This window comes from Triticum aestivum, chromosome 1A (genome assembly GCF_018294505.1).
Source record: "Triticum aestivum cultivar Chinese Spring chromosome 1A, IWGSC CS RefSeq v2.1, whole genome shotgun sequence".
NCBI lineage: Eukaryota > Viridiplantae > Streptophyta > Magnoliopsida > Poales > Poaceae > Triticum > Triticum aestivum.
This window is the reverse complement of record NC_057794.1, coordinates 159,311,033-159,316,440: the sequence shown is the minus strand read 5'-3', so window position 1 is coordinate 159,316,440 and position 5,408 is coordinate 159,311,033. Positions and strand designations below refer to the sequence as shown.

Sequence of the window (5,408 nt, the reverse complement as noted above, 5' to 3'; positions counted from 1 at the left end):
TAGGGTCTACACACTTAAGGTTCGATGACGCTAGGGTTATAAAGGAAGCTTGTATGTGGTTACCGAATGTTGTTCGGAGTCCCGGATGAGATCCCGGACGTCACGAGGAGTTCCGGAATGGTCCGGAGGTAAAGATTTATATATAGGAAGTCCTGTTTCGGCCATCGGGACAAGTTTCGGGGTCATCGGTATTGTACCGGGACCACCGGAAGGGTCCCGGGGGCCCACCTGCCCCGGGGGGCCACATGGGCTGTAGGGGGTGGGCCTTGGCCTACATGGGCCAAGGGCACCAGCCCCTAGAGGCCCATGCGCCAAGATATAGGAAAAAGGGGAGAGTCCTAAAGGGGGAAGGCACCTCCGAGGTGCCTTGGGGAGGATGGACTCCTCCCCCCTCTTAGCCGCACCCCTTTCTTGGAGGAAGGGGCAAGGCTGCGCCTCCCCCCTCTCCCCTGCCCCTATATATAGTGGAGGGGAAGGAGGGCATCCATACCTGAGCCCTTGGCACCTCCCTCCCTCCCGTGACACCTCCTCCTCTCCCGTAGGTGCTTGGCGAAGCCCTGCAGGATTGCCACGCTCCTCCATCACCACCACGCCGTTGTGCTGCTGCTGGATGGAGTCTTCCTCAACCTCTCCCTCTCTCCTTGCTGGATCAAGGCGTGGGAAACATCGTCGAGCTGTACGTGTGTTGAACGCGGAGGTGCCGTCCGTTCGGCACTAGGATCATCGGTGATCTGAATCACGACGAGTACGACTCCATCAACCCCGTTCACTTGAACGCTTCCGCTTAGCGATCTACAAGGGTATGTAGATGCACTCTCCTTCCCCTCGTTGCTAGTCTCTCCATAGATAGATCTTGGTGACACGTAGGAAAATTTTGAATTTCTGCTACGTTCCCCAACACATACCACACAACACAAGCAAAACCTACAGGTAAGGTCATATCCACAAGAGATATGATCTCATCATACTACCGCAAATCGTTTATCGAACACAACTTAGGAATGGTGGTCTTCAAACTAAACTCCTTAAATAACACTAATATAATTTCAGGGGTCATCTATATTTGAAAAGTAAAGATATGAGTACAAGAGTATGAACTAACAAGTAGACAACAAGTTGTAAAGTAAGTTTTCACTTTTATGGCTTTTCTAATCCATTTTCTAGGGTCACGACCTACAGTTAACACACTGCTCTGATACCATCTGTAACGACTCGAATCTGATAAGACTCGATGTCTCTGTGCTCACTGTGCTAGTCCCTGGATCGACTCGCTAGCACACACAGTACATATGAATATCAAATAACAAGTGCATCATTTACTATAACGTATGATCCAGAATTTATAAATTATTACAAACTAAATAGCACATGGCTAACTTATTCAATAATAACTGCGGAAAGGTAGCATAATCAACGATGAGTCCATCAATGCCCACTGGAGAACATGTTGACTGAAGACTCGCAACCCTACTGTATCTCACTGATCATCTGAAAATCCCGCAACATGATAAGTTGTAGCCACAAAGGGTAAATACATTGAATGTATTGGCAAATCACACAATATGATATAGCAAACCTACCTCCACAAAGCATTGTATGACAAACAAAACACACAAGTTAGTTTGGAGAAGAATGTCTTCACCTACCTCCACTACCTAAACTCACAACCGTCTCTAGTTTACTCGCCCAAGATAACCCAAAGATTCTAAATAAACATGACAAGAACTTCAGAAGTCTCTCAAGTGCGCTCTGTCAGTGGCGCATTCTCTAGGAACAATAGAGCGCTCTGCCAAGGACGCATTCACCTGATTTAAGTTCCGAAAACTATACCTTGCCTCAAGTGCGCTCTGTCAATGGCGCATTCTCTAGGGACAATAGAGCGCTCTGCCAGTGACGCATTCACCTGGTTAATAATCCCGAGCCTACGGCTATAAACACTCACCACTTTCATGGATCACTCGACACATGCCCGTGTCTACCATACTAATTTGATCACACCATCACATAACACAATCAATACCAAACATAACACGAGATACACATATCAGGCCAAGCATATATCATAGCACCAAAATCACACTTGCATAGCAGAATATATGATGAGCAAAATCAAAAGTGCAAACTTGCCTTGAACGGTGCTGAAGTACTCTAACGATTAATTCCGATCCGCTTCACACTCCGAACAATCTATACGATTAACGGAGGCAACGATAAATAAACTATGCTCACATAACACTAAAATAAAGTAAACAGCAACGAATTCAAATAAAGACTTAAATAACAGAACATATTAGTAGGTATATATTATCTACATGCTGGTAGGATCACAATGCAAAAAGAATCAACTAATTTGGATCAACAGTTTAAAAGATATGGCCTCCGGAAGTTTGAATTCAAATTTAAACAAATTCAAATTTGAACTGTTCAAAAATGTGAAACTTTTGTTCTTAAATATTCTCCTGGTCACTACTAGTACACAGGAAAAAGAATCGATGAATTTGGAGTTACGGATCTCAAGATAAACCTAAATGAAAATTTGATACGGAATCTGCAAAGAACAATTATGCCATAAAAGCGTTCTAGGAAGAACTGTCATGGCACTGTGGATGTGCCACGTGGCGCATGCTGATTGACTGGAGGGTGTTCGCTGCGATGGCTAAACAGCGGACAGCCTCTAAACAGCGCATACCTATTCGAGAGGAAAAAACAGAACATGATTTAATCTGGACCATTAGAGAGAGATTGGGCGGCTAAGGGCAGCTCACCGAAGAGGAACAGAGGCTGGGGCGGCCGGACTTGGACAAAACAGCGGCGCGGCGGCTCGGGCGGCGATGGTGGCGCCTGCTCCGGTGGTCTCGAGACTCCGGAGGGTAGCGTACGGGGCGCGGAGCTCGGATGCAGTCTCGAAGAAGTCCTCAGAGGCGTCGGTGGCGAACGGGGTTGACGGCAGAGGGTGGCTGGAGTCGTGCGGTGGCTGTGATCTTCGGATCGAGGTCCTTGCGCTCGGTTCGGTACTCCCCTGTGCGAGATAGTGGGTCAAGGCGATAGAGGAGATCAAGGCGAAATTAACAGGGGCAAGAGGAGGTGCTGGGACCCACTGTAGGCGACGGAAACGACGACGGCGGAGGTCAGCAGCGGTGGAACTCCGGCGAGATCGCGAAATCAACCTAGGGCACGGGAGACTGCGATTTTGGCGAAAAATCAGACAAGCCGGACGTGGGGAGTATATATATGGAGGTGGGAGTGCAAAGGATCGATCGAATCGATCGATTCGATCTCGGTTTGGGTTCGGTAGCTACAGTGTTCGTGATGAATACGAGTGGTTGGAGGAGATGACAAGCGGGACCCGGTTGGCAGCGGCAGAGAAAGAAAAAAAAATAAGAAAAAGAAGAGGCTTGCGAGGTGGGCTGCGGCTGTGCGAAAATAGGCCGGCTTGCCTAGCTGCTGCGTGCGGGGCGAAGGAAAGGAAATGGGCTGCGCGCTGCTGGCACTACGCGGCCCAATGAACAGTGATCTCCGGCTGAGCAATTATACTGAACAGGAGGTCTATTTGGCGAAACCAAATTACATATAGATTCCTAAAATCACCATAACACACAGTAAAATGTTACTACTAATATTGAATAGAGTGAAAAAATTTAAAACACATATGCACCTTTGAAAAGATTATATTTTATGCAATGCAAGCACATAAAGAGCATTATAACAACTCTAAAATAACTTTGAGCTTCAACAATGCCAAACTAATTTATGTAAACTCCAGAATATACTCTTAGCATTCTCCAAATATAATTACAGGGGAGAAGTCATATTATCTCCACTCCAAATATATTGCCTTGAGTTGGAAAACACTTTTAATATTCAGAAAATTTAAATAAGCATAGAAATCATGATGAAAAGAATGATCCTATTAACATTCCAAATTTTAAAAATTTGGGATGTTACAGATCAAGAAGTGATCCTAGAACAACCTACATCAAGTATTACTCCAATACCGTGTTCACTTCCCGGACTCCGCCGAGAAGAGACCATCACGGTTACGCACGCGGTTGATTCATTTTAATTAAATTAAGTTTCATGTTATCTACAATCGGACATTAACAAATTCCCATCTGCCCATAACCGCGGGCACGACTTTTGAAAGTTCAAATCCCTGCAGGGGTGTCCCAACTTAGCCCATCACAAGCTCTCACGGTCAACAAAGGATATTCCTTCTAATGGGAAGACCCGATCAGACTCGGAATCCCGGTTACAAGACATCCTCGACAATGGTAAAACAAGTCGAGCAAAACCACCCGATGTGCCGACAAATCCCGATAGGAGCTGCACATATCTCGTTCTCAGGGCACACCGGATAAGCTAAGCGTACGAGAGCCAACGTAACCCAAGTTGCCAAGGGACGGCCCCGCATGGTGCTCTGGGTTGGACCAACACTTAGAGAAGCACTGGCCTGTGGGTTTAAAATAAAGATGACCCTTGAGTCCGCGAAACCCAAGGGAAAAAGGCTAGGTGGCGAATGGTAAAACCAAGGTCGGGCCTTGCTAGAGGAGTTTTATTCAAGGCGAACTGTCAAGGGGTTCCCATTATAACCCAACCGCATAAGGAACGCAAAATCCGGGAACATAACACCGATATGACGGAAACTAGGGCGGCAAGAGTGGAACAAAACACTAGGCATAAGGCCGAGCCTTCCACCCTTTACCAAGTATATAGATGCATTAAGATAACAATATAATATAGTGATATCCCAATAATAAACAATGTTCCAACAAGGAACGATCTCCAATCTTCACCTGCAACTAGCAACGCTATAAGAGGGGCTGAGCAAAGCGGTAACATAGCCAATCAACGGTTTGCTAGGACATGGAGGGTTAGAGGTTTGACATGGAAATTTGGGAGGCATGATAAGCAAGTGGTAGGCATCGTAGCATAGGCATAGCAAAAGAGCGAGCATCTAGCAAGCAAAGATAGAAGTGATTTCGAGGGTATGATCATCTTGCCTACAAAGTTGTCAGAGTTGACTTGATCCTCGTAAGCAAACTCAACGGGCTCCTCGTTCGCGAACTCGTCTCCCGGCTCTACCCAAACAAGAACAACAAGTAAACGGAACACAATCACCCACGTGCAATGTTCAAACAACATGATGCAAACATGGTATGATATGCGGGGTGCGATATGTGGTGCATATGCAAGATATGACAAGGAATAATTGAACCTGGCCTCAAGTTAGAAATCCAAGAGTGCCACTGGAAAGGTGAGGTGATTTTGGTTGAAATCGATATAAAGATCACCGGAATCGGATGCACGGTTTGGAAATGGCAAGCAAAACAAATATGGCACCGGTGTGCGATAATCAGCAAGTGACCAACTAAATTCAACAAGATAAATATGCTACAACACTCAAACAT

General features: G+C 46.0%; 1 long non-coding RNA gene across 1 annotated transcript; it reads right to left on the bottom strand.

The window, feature by feature from the left end:
• Nucleotides 1-898: 898 nt before the first annotated feature.
• LOC123110280 (uncharacterized) lies at nucleotides 899-3,307 on the bottom strand. Its single transcript, XR_006453275.1, has 3 exons — nucleotides 3,099-3,307; nucleotides 2,766-3,019; nucleotides 899-2,187 (listed from the first exon to the last, which is right to left on the bottom strand). It is a non-coding gene; the product is annotated as an uncharacterized lncRNA (long non-coding RNA).
• Nucleotides 3,308-5,408: the final 2,101 nt, after the last annotated feature.